The 16,145-nt window shown below is 36.7% G+C and overlaps 7 non-coding genes across 7 annotated transcripts; 1 reads left to right on the plus strand and 6 right to left on the minus strand.

Moving 5' to 3' along the window:
• Nucleotides 1–3,900: 3,900 nt before the first annotated feature.
• Nucleotides 3,901–3,972, minus strand: TRNAM-CAU (transfer RNA methionine (anticodon CAU)). Its single transcript has one exon. It is a non-coding gene; the product is annotated as a tRNA-Met (tRNA).
• Nucleotides 3,973–6,222: 2,250 nt separating this feature from the next.
• On the minus strand, nucleotides 6,223–6,294 carry TRNAM-CAU (transfer RNA methionine (anticodon CAU)). The gene has a single exon. It is a non-coding gene; the product is annotated as a tRNA-Met (tRNA).
• Nucleotides 6,295–7,389: 1,095 nt separating this feature from the next.
• On the minus strand, nucleotides 7,390–7,461 carry TRNAM-CAU (transfer RNA methionine (anticodon CAU)). The gene has a single exon. It is a non-coding gene; the product is annotated as a tRNA-Met (tRNA).
• Nucleotides 7,462–9,723: 2,262 nt separating this feature from the next.
• TRNAL-CAA (transfer RNA leucine (anticodon CAA)) lies at nucleotides 9,724–9,795 on the minus strand. The gene has a single exon. It is a non-coding gene; the product is annotated as a tRNA-Leu (tRNA).
• Nucleotides 9,796–13,224: 3,429 nt separating this feature from the next.
• On the minus strand, nucleotides 13,225–13,296 carry TRNAM-CAU (transfer RNA methionine (anticodon CAU)). Its single transcript has one exon. It is a non-coding gene; the product is annotated as a tRNA-Met (tRNA).
• Nucleotides 13,297–13,482: 186 nt separating this feature from the next.
• On the plus strand, nucleotides 13,483–13,556 carry TRNAN-GUU (transfer RNA asparagine (anticodon GUU)). Its single transcript has one exon. It is a non-coding gene; the product is annotated as a tRNA-Asn (tRNA).
• Nucleotides 13,557–15,556: 2,000 nt separating this feature from the next.
• TRNAM-CAU (transfer RNA methionine (anticodon CAU)) lies at nucleotides 15,557–15,628 on the minus strand. The gene has a single exon. It is a non-coding gene; the product is annotated as a tRNA-Met (tRNA).
• Between the last annotated feature and the right edge of the window lie 517 nt (nucleotides 15,629–16,145).

Here is a 16,145-nt window from a genome sequence, read left to right on the forward strand (position 1 = left end):
TGCTTTCTCAAGTGGGAATCTGTTTAATGTGAAAACCAGGTGATATCTAATCAGCACACAGGTAAGAAGTTAAGAAAATCTTTCTTTAAGGGTGAAGATGTTTCTCACAAAATCGTTGCCCCAATGCATCATTGAAATTCAAGCTGGAAAGATGATTTTGAAATATCAATTGTACATTTGCATTGCTCTTCTGGTGACAATGTAGCTTGTTTTTGTCAATTACCATTTCAGTAATAGGGTAAAGAAAATTAAGTGGATTTCTGAAAGAAAACAATGCTGTCAATATACTATTAAAACAAATTAAAATGTTAAAAGTTATTGTACTTTAGGTAAAAATAAAAGAGTCAAAATATCAATCCCAGTTTTGGAAGAATTTAATTAACAAAAAAATAAGTGCACATAGCAGAGGATGGTTTCGATCCATCGACCTCTGGGTTATGGGCCCAGCACGCTTCCGCTGCGCAACTCTGCTGCTCATGTACGTGTAAGAGATCCTGAAGTACTCCTTCATCATGTGAAAGTACCAATGTGTTTCTTCATTGGTCAATGGAAGAAAAATCTTGCAAAACTCTCCAGATTATTGCCTTTTTAACCTTTTTCTAGGAAACTTTCTAGATGAATGCTTTTTAGCCTTTGTCAGTACAAGCTTTTGCAAGCTGTCTCTATGGTGCAATCTGTTAGCGTGTTCGGCTGTTAACCGAAAGGTTGGTGGTTTAATCCCACCCAGGGACGTAATTGACCGTGTGATCAAATTTTGGTGATCTTTAAGTAGACAAGTCAAAATTTCAAACCACCTCTTATAGTGTAGGGTATCTGGCCTTCTCTGATGCAATCAGAGTCAGATTTGATTAAGTCATTTTATAAAAAACAGGAAGCACAATTTAGCATGGGGTTGCAGAGAAAAAAAATTATGCAGGCAGAGAAATCCAATTGAGTGATTAATCAGCTCTCCATTTTATGGCTTTATTTTTATGCTAACACATTTGCTCTCTGAAAAGTGTCCACAAAGCCAAGTCTCTGATTAACACCTTTGTAGGAATGGTTTTTCACCTATTACTGATTAAAACTTGCTTCATTGGAAAGGCAGCAAGATGCATCCTCATTACAATGTCCACTGAAATAATACAGGTTGACACCAGGAAACATAAACCTCACTGCATCCTTGCTGCTTTCTCAAGTGGGAATCTGTTTAATGTGAAAACCAGGTGATATCTAATCAGCACACAGGTAAGAAGTTAAGAAAATATTTCTTTAAGGGTGAAGATGTTTCTCACAAAATCGTTGCCCCAATGAATCATTGAAATTCAAGCTGGAAAGATGATTTTGAAATATCAATTGTACATTTTGCATTGCTCTTCTGGTGACAATGTAGCTTGTTTTTGTCAATTACCATTTCAGTAATAGGGTAAAGAAAATTAAGTGGATTTCTGAAAGAAAACAATGCTGTCAATATACTATTAAAACAAATTAAAATGTTAAAAGTTATTGTACTTTAGGTAAAAATAAAAGAGTCAAAATATCAATCCCAGTTTTGGAAGAATTTAATTAACAAAAAAATAAGTGCACATAGCAGACGATGGTTTCGATCCATCGACCTCTGGGTTATGGGCCCAGCACGCTTCTGCTGCACCACTCTGCTGCTCATGTAACTGTAAGAGATCCTGAAGTACTCCTTCATCATGTGAAAGTACCAATGTGTTTCTTCATTGGTCAATGGAAGAAAAATCTTGCAAAACTCTCCAGATTATTGCCTTTTTAACCTTTTTCTAGGAAACTTTCTAGATGAATGCTTTTTAGCCTTTGTCAGTACAAGCTTTTGCAAGCTGTCTCTGTGGTGCAATCTGTTAGCGCGTTCGGCTGTTAACCGAAAGGTTGGTGGTTTAATCCCACCCAGGGACGCAATTGACCGTGTGATCAAATTTTGGTGATCTTTAAGTAGACAAGTCAAAATTTCAAACCACCTCTTATAGTGTAGGGTATCTGGCCTTCTCTGATGCAATCAGAGTCAGATTTGATTAAGTCATTTTATAAAAAACAGGAAGCACAATTTAGCATGGGGTTGCAGAGAAAAAAAATTATGCAGGCAGAGAAATCCAATTGAGTGATTAATCAGCTCTCCATTTTATGGCTTTATTTTTATGCTAACACATTTGCTCTCTGAAAAGTGTCCACAAAGCCAAGTCTCTGATTAACACCTTTGTAGGAATGGTTTTTCACCTATTACTGATTAAAACTTGCTTCATTGGAAAGGCAGCAAGATGCATCCTCATTACAATGTCCACTGAAATAATACAGGTTGACACCAGGAAACATAAACCTCACTGCATCCTTCCTGCTTTCTCAAGTGGGAATCTGTTTAATGTGAAAACCAGGTGATATCTAATCAGCACACAGGTAAGAAGTTAAGAAAATCTTTCTTTAAGGGTGAAGATGTTTCTCACAAAATCGTTGCCCCAATGCATCATTGAAATTCAAGCTGGAAAGATGATTTTGAAATATCAATTGTACATTTTGCATTGCTCTTCTGGTGACAATGTAGCTTGTTTTTGTCAATTACCATTTCAGTAATAGGGTAAAGAAAATTAAGTGGATTTCTGAAAGAAAACAATGCTGTCAATATACTATTAAAACAAATTAAAATGTTAAAAGTTATTGTACTTTAAGTAAAAATAAAAGAGTCAAAATATCAATCCCAGTTTTGGAAGAATTTAATCAACAAAAAAATAAGTGCACATAGCAGAGGATGGTTTAGATCCATCGACCTCTGGGTTATGGGCCCAGCACGCTTCCGCTGCGCCACTCTGCTGCTCATGTTAGTGTCAGAGATCCTGAAGTACTCACTCATCATGTGAAAGTACCAATGTGTTTCTTCGTTGGTCAATGGAAGAAAAATCTTGCAAAACTCTCCAGATTATTGCCTTTTTAACCTTTTTCTAGGAAACTTTCTAGATGAATGCTTTTTAGCCTTTGTCAGTACATGCTTTTGCAAGCTGTCTCTGTGGCGCAATCGGTAAGCGCATTCGGCTGTTAATCTAAAGGTTGGTGGTTCAATCCCACCCAGGGATGTTATTGACCGTGTGATCAAATTTTGGTGATCTTTAAGTAGACAAGTCAAAATTTCAAACCACCTATTATAGTGTAGGGTACCTGGCCTTCTCTGATGCAATCAGAGTCAGATTTGATTAAGTCATTTTATAAAAAACAGGAAGCACAATTTAGCATGGGGTTGCAGAGAAAAAAAATTATGCATGCAGAGAAATCCAATTGAGTGATTAATCAGCTCTCCATTTTATGGCTTTATTTTTGTGCTAACACATTTGCTCTCTGAAAAGTGTCCATAAAGCCAAGTCTCTGATTAACACCTTTGTAGGAATGGTTTTTCACCTATTACTGATTAAAACTTGCTTCATTGGAAAGGCAGCAAGATGCATCCTCATTACAATGTCCACTGAAATAATACAGGTTGACACCAGGAAACATAAACCTCACTGCATCCTTGCTGCTTTCTCAAGTGGGAATCTGTTTAATGTGAAAACCAGGTGATATCTAATCAGCACACAGGTAAGAAGTTAAGAAAATCTTTCTTTAAGGGTGAAGATGTTTCTCACAAAATCGTTGCCCCAATGCATCATTGAAATTCAAGCTGGAAAGATGATTTTGAAATATCAATTGTACATTTTGCATTGCTCTTCTGGTGACAATGTAGCTTGTTTTTGTCAATTACCATTTCAGTAATAGGGTAAAGAAAATTAAGTGGATTTCTGAAAGAAAACAATGCTGTCAATATACTATTAAAACAAATTAAAATGTTAAAAGTTATTGTACTTTAAGTAAAAAAAAAAGAGTCAAAATATCAATCCCAGTTTTGGAAGAATTTATTAACAAAAAAATAAGTGCACATAGCAGAGGATGGTTTCGATCCATCGACCTCTGGGTTATGGGCCCAGCACGCTTCCGCTGCGCCACTCTGCTGCTCAAGTTAGTGTCAGAGATCCTGAAGTACTCACTCATCATGTGAAAGTACCAATGTGTTTCTTCGTTGGTCAATGGAAGAAAAATCTTGCAAAACTCTCCAGATTATTGCCTTTTTAACCTTTTTATAGGAAACTTTCTAGATGAATGCTTTTTAGCCTTTGACAGTACATGCTTTTGCAAGCTGTCTCTGTGGCGCAATCGGTAAGCGCATTCGGCTGTTAACCTAAAGGTTGGTGGTTCTATCCCACCCAGGGACGTAATTGACCTTGTGATCAAATTCTGGTGATCTTTAAGTAGACAAGTCAAAATTTCAAACCACCTCTTATAGTGTAGGGTATCTGGCCTTCTCTGATGCAATCAGATTTGATTAAGTCATTTTATAAAAAACAGGAAGCACAATTTAGCATGGGGTTGCAGAGAAAAAAAATTATGCAGGCAGAGAAATCCAATTGAGTGATTAATCAGCTCTCCATTTTATGGCTTTATTTTTATGCTAACACATTTGCTCTCTGAAAAGTGTCCACAAAGCCAAGTCTCTGATTAACACCTTTGTAGGAATGGTTTTTCACCTATTACTGATTAAAACTTGCTTCATTGGAAAGGCAGCAAGATGCAGCCTCATTACAATGTCCACTGAAATAATACAGGTTGACACCAGGAAACATAAACCTCACTGCATCCTTGCTGCTTTCTCAAGTGGGAATCTGTTTAATGTGAAAACCAGGTGATATCTAATCAGCACACAGGTAAGAAGTTAAGAAAATCTTTCTTGAAGGGTGAAGATGTTTCTCACAAAATCGTTGCCCCAATGCATCATTGAAATTCAAGCTGGAAAGATGATTTTGAAATATCAATTGTACATTTTGCATTGCTCTTCTGGTGACAATGTAGCTTGTTTTTGTCAATTACCATTTCAGTAATAGGGTAAAGAAAATTAAGTGGATTTCTGAAAGAAAACAATGCTGTCAATATACTATTAAAACAAATTAAAATGTTAAAAGTTATTGTACTTTAAGTAAAAATAAAAGAGTCAAAATATCAATCCCAGTTTTGGAAGAATTTAATTAACAAAAAAATAAGTGCACATAGCAGAGGATGGTTTCGATCCATAGACCTCTGGGTTATGGGCGCAGAAGGCTTCCGCTGCGCCACTCTGCTGCTCATGTTAGTGTCAGAGATCCTGAAGTACTCACTCATCATGTGAAAGTACCAATGTGTTTCTTCGTTGGTCAATGGAAGAAAAATCTTGCAAAACTCTCCAGATTATTGCCTTTTTAACCTTTTTCTAGGAAACTTTCTAGATGAATGCTTTTTAGCCTTTGTCAGTACATGCTTTTGCAAGCTGTCTCTGTGGCGCAATCGGTAAGCGCATTCGGCTGTTAACCTAAAGGTTGGTGGTTCTATCCCACCCAGGGATGTTATTGACCGTGTGATCAAGTTTTGGTGATCTTTAAGTAGACAAGTCAAAATTTCAAACCACCTATTATAGTGTAGGGTACCTGGCCTTCTCTGATGCAGTCAGATTTGATTAAGTCATTTTATAAAAAACAGGAAGCACAATTTAGCATGGGGTTGCAGAGAAAAAATTTTATGCAGGCAGAGAAATCCAATTGAGTGATTAATCAGCTCTCCATTTTATGGTTTTATTTTTATGCTAACACATTTGCTCTCTGAAAAGTGTCCACAAAGCCAAGTCTCTGATTAACACCTTTGTAGGAATGGTTTTTCACCTATTACTGATTAAAACTTGCTTCATTGGAAAGGCAGCAAGATGCATCCTCATTACAATGTCCACTGAAATAATACAGGTTGACACCAGGAAACATAAACCTCACTGCATCCTTGCTGCTTTCTCAAGTGGGAATCTGTTTAATGTGAAAACCAGGTGATATCTAATCAGCACACAGGTAAGAAGTTAAGAAAATCTTTCTGTAAGGGTGAAGATGTTTCTCACAAAATCGTTGCCCCAATGCATCATTGAAATTCAAGCTGGAAAGATGATTTTGAAATATCAATTGTACATTTTGCATTGCTCTTCTGGTGACAATGTAGCTTGTTTTTGTCAATTACCATTTCAGTAATAGGGTAAAGAAAATTAAGTGGATTTCTGAAAGAAAACAATGCTGTCAATATACTATTAAAACAAATTAAAATGTTAAAAGTTATTGTACTTTAAGTAAAAATAAAAGAGTCAAAATATCAATCCCAGTTTTGGAAGAATTTAATTAACAAAAAAATAAGTTCACATAGCAGAGGATGGTTTCGATCCATCGACCTCTGGGTTATGGGCCCAGCACGCTTCCGCTGCGCCACTCTGCTACTCAAGTTAGTGTCAGAGATCCTGAAGTACTCACTCATCATGTGAAAGTACCAATGTGTTTCTTCGTTGGTCAATAGAAGAAAAATCTTGCAAAACTCTCCAGATTATTGCCTTTTTAACCTTTTTCTAGGAAACTTTCTAGATTAATGCTTTTTAGCCTTTGTCAGTACAAGTTTTTGCAAGCTGTCTCTGTGGTGCAATCTGTTAGCGCGTTCGGCTGTTAACCGAAAGGTTGGTGGTTCAATCCCACCCTGGGATGTTATTGACCGTGTGATCAAATTTTGGTGATCTTTAAGTAGACAAGTCAAAATTTCAAACCACCTCTTATAGTCTAGGGTACCTGGCCTTCTCTGATGCAATCAGAGTCAGATTTGATTAAGTCATTTTATAAAAAACAGGAAGCACAATTTAGCATGGGGTTGCAGAGAAAAAAAATTATGCATGCAGAGAAATCCAATTGAGTGATTAATCAGCTCTCCATTTTAAGGCTTTATTTTTATGCTAACACATTTGCTCTCTGAAAAGTGTCCACAAAGCCAAGTCTCTGATTAACACCTTTGTAGGAATGGTTTTTCACCTATTACTGATTAAAACTTGCTTCATTGGAAAAGCAGCAAGATGCATCCTCATTACAATGTCCACTGAAATAATACAGGTTGACACCAGGAAACATAAACCTCACTGCATCCTTGCTGCTTTCTCAAGTGGGAATCTGTTTAATGTGAAAACCAGGTGATATCTAATCAGCACACAGGTAAGAAGTTAAGAAAATCTTTCTTTAAGTGTGAAGATGTTTCTCACAAAATCGTTGCCCCAATGCATCATTGAAATTCAAGCTGGAAAGATGATTTTGAAATATCAATTGTACATTTTGCATTGCTCTTCTGGTGACAATGTAGCTTGTTTTTGTCAATTACCATTTCAGTAATAGGGTAAAGAAAATTAAGTGGATTAATGAAAGAAAACAATGCTGTCAATATACTATTAAAACAAATTAAAATGTTAAAAGTTATTGTACTTTAAGTAAAAATAAAAGAGTCAAAATATCAATCCCAGTTTTGGAAGAATTTAATTAACAAAAAAACAAGTGCACATAGCAGAGGATGGTTTCGATCCATCGACCTCTGGGTTATGGGCCCAGCACGCTTCCGCTGCGCCACTCTGCTGCTCTTGTTAGTGTCAGAGATCCTGAAGTACTCACTCATCATGTGAAAGTACCAATGTGTTTCTTCGTTGGTCAATGGAAGAAAAATCTTGCAAAACTCTCCAGATTATTGCCTTTTTAACCTTTTTCTAGGAAACTTTCTAGATGAATGCTTTTTAGCCTTTGTCAGTACATGCTTTTGCAAGCTGTCTCTGTGGCGCAATCGGTAAGCGCATTCGGCTGTTAACCTAAAGGTTGGTGGTTCTATCCCACCCAGGGATGTTATTGACCGTGTGATCAAGTTTTGGTGATCTTTAAGTAGACAAGTCAAAATTTCAAACCACCTCTTATAGTGTAGGGTACCTGGCCTTCTCTGATGCAATCAGAGTCAGATTTGATTAAGTCATTTTATAAAAAACAGGAAGCACAATTTAGCATGGGGTTGCAGAGAAAAAAAATTATGCAGGCAGAGAAATCCAATTGAGTGATTAATCAGCTCTCCATTTTATGGCTTTATTTTTATGCTAACACATTTGCTCTCTGAAAAGTGTCCACAAAGCCAAGTCTCTGATTAACACCTTTGTAGGAATGGTTTTTCACCTATTACTGATTAAAACTTGCTTCATTGGAAAGGCAGCAAGATGCATCCTCATTACAATGTCCACTGAAATAATACAGGTTGACACCAGGAAACATAAACCCCACTGCATCCTTGCTGCTTTCTCAAGTGGGAATCTGTTTAATGTGAAAACCAGGTGATATCTAATCAGCACACAGGTAAGAAGTTAAGAAAATCTTTCTTTAAGGGTGAAGATGTTTCTCACAAAATCGTTGCCCCAATGCATCATTGAAATTCAAGCTGGAAAGATGATTTTGAAATATCAATTGTACATTTTGCATTGCTCTTATGGTGACAATGTAGCTTGTTTTTGTCAATTACCATTTCAGTAATCGGGTAAAGAAAATTAAGTGGATTTCTGAAAGAAAACAATGCTGTCAATATACTATTAAAACAAATTAAAATGTTAAAAGTTATTGTACTTTAGGTAAAAATAAAAGAGTCAAAATATCAATCCCAGTTTTGGAAGAATTTAATTAACAAAAAAATAAGTGCACATAGGAGAGGATGGTTTCGATCCATCAACCTCTGGGTTATGGGCCCAGCACACTTCCGCTGCGCCACTCTGCTGCTCATGTAAGTGTAAGAGATCCTGAAGTACTCCTTCATCATGTGAAAGTACCAATGTGTTTCTTCATTGGTCAATGGAAGAAAAATCTTGCAAAACTCTCCAGATTATTGCCTTTTTAACCTTTTTCTAGGAAACTTTCTAGATGAATGCTTTTTAGCCTTTGTCAGTACAAGCTTTTGCAAGCTGTCTCTGTGGTGCAATCTGTTAGTGCGTTCGGCTGTTAACCGAAAGGTTGGTGGTTTAATCCCACCCAGGGACGTAATTGACCGTGTGATCAAATTTTGGTGATCTTTAAGTAGACAAGTCAAAATTTCAAACCACCTCTTATAGTGTAGGGTATCTGGCCTTCTCTGATGCAATCGGAGTCAGATTTGATTAAGTCATTTTATAAAAAACAGGAAGCACAATTTAGCATGGGGTTGCAGAGAAAAAAAATTATGCAGGCAGAGAAATCCAATTGAGTGATTAATCAGCTCTCCATTTTATGGCTTTATTTTTATGCTAACACATTTGCTCTCTGAAAAGTGTCCACAAAGCCAAGTCTCTGATTAACACCTTTGTAGGAATGGTTTTTCACCTATTACTGATTAAAACTTGCTTCATTGGAAAGGCAGCAAGATGCATCCTCATTACAATGTCCACTGAAATAATACAGGTTGACACCAGGAAACATAAACCTCACTGCATCCTTCCTGCTTTCTCAAGTGGGAATCTGTTTAATGTGAAAACCAGGTGATATCTAATCAGCACACAGGTAAGAAGTTAAGAAAATCTTTCTTTAAGGGTGAAGATGTTTCTCACAAAATCGTTGCCCCAATGCATCATTGAAATTCAAGCTGGAAAGATGATTTTGAAATATCAATTGTACATTTTGCATTGCTCTTCTGGTGACAATGTAGCTTGTTTTTGTCAATTACCATTTCAGTAATAGGGTAAAGAAAATTAAGTGGATTTCTGAAAGAAAACAATGCTGTCAATATACTATTAAAACAAATTAAAATGTTAAAAGTTATTCTACTTTAAGTAAAAAAAAAAGAGTCAAAATATCAATCCCAGTTTTGGAAGAATTTAATTAACAAAAAAATAAGTGCACATAGCAGAGGATGGTTTCGATCCATCGACCTCTGGGTTTTGGGCCCAGCACGCTTCCGCTGCGCCACTCTGCTGCTCAAGTTAGTGTCAGAGATCCTGAAGTACTCACTCATCATGTGAAAGTACCAATGTGTTTCTTCGTTGGTCAATGGAAGAAAAATCTTGCAAAACTCTCCAGATTATTGCCTTTTTAACCTTTTTCTAGGAAACTTTCTAGATGAATGCTTTTTAGCCTTTGTCAGTACATGCTTTTGCGAACTGTCTCTGTGGCGCAATCGGTAAGCGCATTCGGCTGTTAACCTAAAGGTTGGTGGTTCTATCCCACCCAGGGATGTCATTGACCGTGTGATCAAGTTTTGGTGATCTTTAAGTAGACAAGTCAAAATTTCAAACCACCTCTTATAGTGTAGGGTACCTGGCCTTCTCTGATGCAATCAGAGTCAGATTTGATTAAGTCATTTTATAAAAAACAGGAAGCACAATTTAGCATGGGGTTGCAGAGAAAAAAAATTATGCAGGCAGAGAAATCCAATTGAGTGATTAATCAGCTCTCCATTTTATGGCTTTATTTTTATGCTAACACATTTGCTCTCTGAAAAGTGTCCACAAAGCCAAGTCTCTGATTAACACCTTTGTAGGAATGGTTTTTCACCTATTACTGATTAAAACTTGCTTCATTGGAAAGGCAGCAAGATGCATCCTCATTATAATGTCCACTGAAATAATACAGGTTGACACCAGGAAACATAAACCTCACTGCATCCTTGCTGCTTTCTCAAGTGGGAATCTGTTTAATGTGAAAACCAGGTGATATCTAATCAGCACACAGGTAAGAAGTTAAGAAAATCTTTCTTTAAGGGTGAAGATGTTTCTCACAAAATCGTTGCCCCAATGCATCATTGAAATTCAAGCTGGAAAGATGATTTTGAAATATCAATTGTACATTTTGCATTGCTCTTCTGGTGACAATGTAGCTTGTTTTTGTCAATTACCATTTCAGTAATAGGGTAAAGAAAATTAAGTGGATTTCTGAAAGAAAACAATGCTGTCAATATACTATTAAAACAAATTAAAATGTTAAAAGTTATTGTACTTTAGGTAAAAATAAAAGAGTCAAAATATCAATCCCAGTTTTGGAAGAATTTAATTAACAAAAAAATAAGTGCACATAGCAGGGGATGGTTTCGATCCATCGACCTCTGGGTTATGGGCCCAGCACACTTCCGCTGCGCCACTCTGCTGCTCATGTAAGTGTAAGAGATCCTGAAGTACTCCTTCATCATGTGAAAGTACCAATGTGTTTCTTCATTGGTCAATGGAAGAAAAATCTTGCAAAACTCTCCAGATTATTGCCTTTTTAACCTTTTTCTAGGAAACTTTCTAGATGAATGCTTTTTAGCCTTTGTCAGTACAAGCTTTTGCAAGCTGTCTCTATGGTGCAATCTGTTAGCGTGTTCGGCTGTTAACCGAAAGGTTGGTGGTTTAATCCCACCCAGGGACGTAATTGACCGTGTGATCAAATTTTGGTGATCTTTAAGTAGACAAGTCAAAATTTCAAACCACCTCTTATAGTGTAGGGTATCTGGCCTTCTCTGATGCAATCAGAGTCAGATTTGATTAAGTCATTTTATAAAAAACAGGAAGCACAATTTAGCATGGGGTTGCAGAGAAAAAAAATTATGCAGGCAGAGAAATCCAATTGAGTGATTAATCAGCTCTCCATTTTATGGCTTTATTTTTATGCTAACACATTTGCTCTCTGAAAAGTGTCCACAAAGCCAAGTCTCTGATTAACACCTTTGTAGGAATGGTTTTTCACCTATTACTGATTAAAACTTGCTTCATTGGAAAGGCAGCAAGATGCATCCTCATTACAATGTCCACTGAAATAATACAGGTTGACACCAGGAAACATAAACCTCACTGCATCCTTGCTGCTTTCTCAAGTGGGAATCTGTTTAATGTGAAAACCAGGTGATATCTAATCAGCACACAGGTAAGAAGTTAAGAAAATCTTTCTTTAAGGGTGAAGATGTTTCTCACAAAATCGTTGCCCCAATGCATCATTGAAATTCAAGCTGGAAAGATGATTTTGAAATATCAATTGTACATTTTGCATTGCTCTTCTGGTGACAATGTAGCTTGTTTTTGTCAATTACCATTTCAGTAACAGGGTAAAGAAAATTAAGTGGATTTCTGAAAGAAAACAATGCTGTCAATATACTATTAAAACAAATTAAAATGTTAAAAGTTATTGTACTTTAAGTAAAAATAAAAGAGTCAAAATATCAATCCCAGTTTTGGAAGAATTTAATTAACAAAAAAATAAGTGCACATAGCAGAGGATGGTTTCGATCCATCGACCTCTGGGTTATGGGCCCAGCACGCTTCTGCTGCGCCACTCTGCTGCTCATGTAAGTGTAAGAGATCCTGAAGTACTCCTTCATCATGTGAAAGTACCAATGTGTTTCTTCGTTGGTCAATGGAAGAAAAATCTTGCAAAACTCTCCAGATTATTGCCTTTTTAACCTTTTTCTAGGAAACTTTCTAGATGAATGCTTTTTAGCCTTTGTCAGTACATGCTTTTGCAAGCTGTCTCTGTGACGCAATCGGTAAGCGCATTCGGCTGTTAACCTAAAGGTTGGTGGTTCAATCCCACCCAGGGATGTTATTGACCGTGTGATCAAATTTTGGTGATCTTTAAGTAGACAAGTCAAAATTTCAAACCACCTCTTATAGTGTAGGGTACCTGGCCTTCTCTGATGCAATCAGAGTCAGATTTGATTAAGTCATTTTATAAAAAACAGGAAGCACAATTTAGCATGGGGTTGCAGAGAAAAAAAATTATGCATGCAGAGAAATCCAATTGAGTGATTAATCAGCTCTCCATTTTATGGCTTTATTTTTATGCTAACACATTTGCTCTCTGAAAAGTGTCCACAAAGCCAAGTCTCTGATTAACACCTTTGTAGGAATGGTTTTTCACCTATTACTGATTAAAACTTGCTTCATTGGAAAGGCAGCAAGATGCATCCTCATTACAATGTCCACTGAAATAATACAGGTTGACACCAGGAAACATAAACCTCACTGCATCCTTGCTGCTTTCTCAAGTGGGAATCTGTTTAATGTGAAAACCAGGTGATATCTAATCAGCACACAGGTAAGAAGTTAAGAAAATCTTTATTTAAGGGTGAAGATGTTTCTCACAAAATCATTGCCCCAATGCATCATTGAAATTCAAGCTGGAAAGATGATTTTGAAATATCAATTGTACATTTTGCATTGCTCTTCTGGTGACAATGTAGCTTGTTTTTGTCAATTACCATTTCAGTAATAGGGTAAAGAAAATTAAGTGGATTTCTGCAAGAAAACAATGCTGTCAATATACTATTAAAACAAATTAAAATGTTAAAAGTTATTGTACTTTAAGTAAAAATAAAAGAGTCAAAATATCAATCCCAGTTTTGGAAGAATTTAATTAACAAAAAAATAAGTGCACATAGCAGAGGATGGTTTCGATCCATCGACCTCTGGGTTATGGGCCCAGCACGCTTCCGCTGCGCCACTCTGCTGCTCATGTAAGTGTAGGAGATCCTGAAGTACTCACTCATCATGTGAAAGTACCAATGTGTTTCTTCGTTGGTCAATGGAAGAAAAATCTTGCAAAACTCTCCAGATTATTGCCTTTTTAACATTTTTCAAGGAAACTTTCTAGATGAATGCTTTTTAGCCTTTGTCAGTACATGCTTTTGCAAGCTGTCTCTGTGGCGCAATCGGTTAGCGCATTCGGCTGTTAACCGAAAAGTTGGTGGTTCAATCCCACCCAGGGACGTAACTGACCGTGTGATCAAATTTTGGTGATCTTTAAGTAGACAAGTCAAAATTTCAAACCACCTCTTATAGTGTAGGGTATCTGGCCTTCTCTGATGCAATCAGAGTCAGATTTGATTAAGTCATTTTATAAAAAACAGGAAGCACAATTTAGCATGGGGTTGCAGAGAAAAAAAATTATGCAGGCAGAGAAATCCAATTGAGTGATTAATCAGCTCTCCATTTTATGGCTTTATTTTTATGCTAACACATTTGCTCTCTGAAAAGTGTCCACAAAGCCAAGTCTCTGATTAACACCTTTGTAGGAATGGTTTTTCACCTATTACTGATTAAAACTTGCTTCATTGGAAAGGCAGCAAGATGCATCCTCATTACAATGTCCACTGAAATAATACAGGTTGACACCAGGAAACATAAACCTCACTGCATCCTTGCTGCTTTCTCAAGTGGGAATCTGTTTAATGTGAAAACCAGGTGATATCTAATCAGCACACAGGTAAAAAGTTAAGAAAATCTTTCTTTAAGTGTGAAGATGTTTCTCACAAAATCGTTGCCCCAATGCATCATTGAAATTCAAGCTGGAAAGATGATTTTGAAATATCAATTGTACATTTTGCATTGCTCTTCTGGTGACAATGTAGCTTGTTTTTGTCAATTACCATTTCAGTAATAGGGTAAAGAAAATTAAGTGGATTACTGAAAGAAAACAATGCTGTCAATATACTATTAAAACAAATTAAATGTTAAAAGTTATTGTACTTTAAGTAAAAATAAAAGAGTCAAAATATCAATCCCAGTTTTGGAAGAATTTAATTAACAAAAAAATAAGTGCACATAGCAGAGGATGGTTTCGATCCATCGACCTCTGTGTTATGGGCCCAGCACGCTTCCGCTGCGCCACTCTGCTGCTCATGTTAGTGTCAGAGATCCTGAAGTACTCACTCATCATGTGAAAGTACCAATGTGTTTCTTCGTTGGTCAATGGAAGAAAAATCTTGCAAAACTCTCCAGATTATTGCCTTTTTAACCTTTTTCTAGGAAACTTTCTAGATGAATGCTTTTTAGCCTTTGTCAGTACATGCTTTTGCAAGCTGTCTCTGTGGCGCAATCGGTAAGTGCATTCGGCTGTTAACCTAAAGGTTGGTGGTTCTATCCCACCCAGGGACGTAATTGACCGTGTGATTAAATTTTGGTGATCTTTAAGTAGACAAGTCAAAATTTCAAACCACCTCTTATAGTGTAGGGTATCTGGCCTTCTCTGATGCAATCAGAGTCAGATTTGATTAAGTCATTTTATAAAAAACAGGAAGCACAATTTAGCATGGGGTTGCAGAGAAAAAAAATTATGCAGGCAGAGAAATCCAATTGAGTGATTAATCAGCTCTCCATTTTATGGCTTTATTTTTATGCTAACACATTTGCTCTCTGAAAAGTGTCCACAAAGCCAAGTCTCTGATTAACACCTTTGTAGGAATGGTTTTTCACCTATTACTGATTAAAACTTGCTTCATTGGAAAGGCAGCAAGATGCATCCTCATTACAATGTCCACTGAAATAATACAGGTTGACACCAGGAAACATAAACCTCACTGCATCCTTGCTGCTTTCTCAAGTGGGAATCTGTTTAATGTGAAAACCAGGTGATATCTAATCAGCACACAGGTAAGAAGTTAAGAAAATCTTTCTTTAAGGGTGAAGATGTTTCTCACAAAATCGTTGCCCCAATGCATCATTGAAATTCAAGCTGGAAAGATGATTTTGAAATATCAATTGTACATTTTGCATTGCTCTTCTGGTGACAATGTAGCTTGTTTTTGTCAATTACCATTTCAGTAATAGGGTAAAGAAAATTAAGTGGATTTCTGAAAGAAAACAATGCTGTCAATATACTATTAAAACAAATTAAAATGTTAAAAGTTATTGTACTTTAAGTAAAAATAAAAGAGTCAAAATATCAATCCCAGTTTTGGAAGAATTTATTAACAAAAAAATAAGTGCACATAGCAGAGGATGGTTTCGATCCATCGACCTCTGGGTTATGGGCCCAGCACGCTTCCGCTGCGCCACTCTGCTGCTCATGTTAGTGTCAGAGATCCTGAAGTACTCACTCATCATGTGAAAGTACCAATGTGTTTCTTCGTTGGTCAATGGAAGAAAAATCTTGCAAAACTCTCCAGATTATTGCCTTTTTAACCTTTTTCTAGGAAACTTTCTAGATGAATGCTTTTTAGCCTTTGTCAGTACATGCTTTTGCAAGCTGTCTCTGTGGCGCAATCGGTAAGCGCATTCGGCTGTTAACCTAAAGGTTGGTGGTTCTATCCCACCCAGGGATGTTATTGACCGTGTGATCAAGTTTTGGTGATCTTCAAGTAGACAAGTCAAAATTTCAAACCACCTATTATAGTGTAGGGTACCTAGCCTTCTCTAATGCAATCAGAGTCAGATTTGATTAAGTCATTTTATAAAAAACAGGAAGCACAATTTAGCATGGGGTTGCAGAGAAAAAAAATTATGCAGGCAGAGAAATCCAATTGAGTGATTAATCTGCTCTCCATTTTATGGCTTTATTTTTATGCTAACACATTTGCTC

The sequence above is a fragment of the Pseudophryne corroboree genome, chromosome 4, assembly GCF_028390025.1.
Source record: "Pseudophryne corroboree isolate aPseCor3 chromosome 4, aPseCor3.hap2, whole genome shotgun sequence".
Classification (NCBI taxonomy): Eukaryota; Metazoa; Chordata; class Amphibia; order Anura; family Myobatrachidae; genus Pseudophryne; species Pseudophryne corroboree.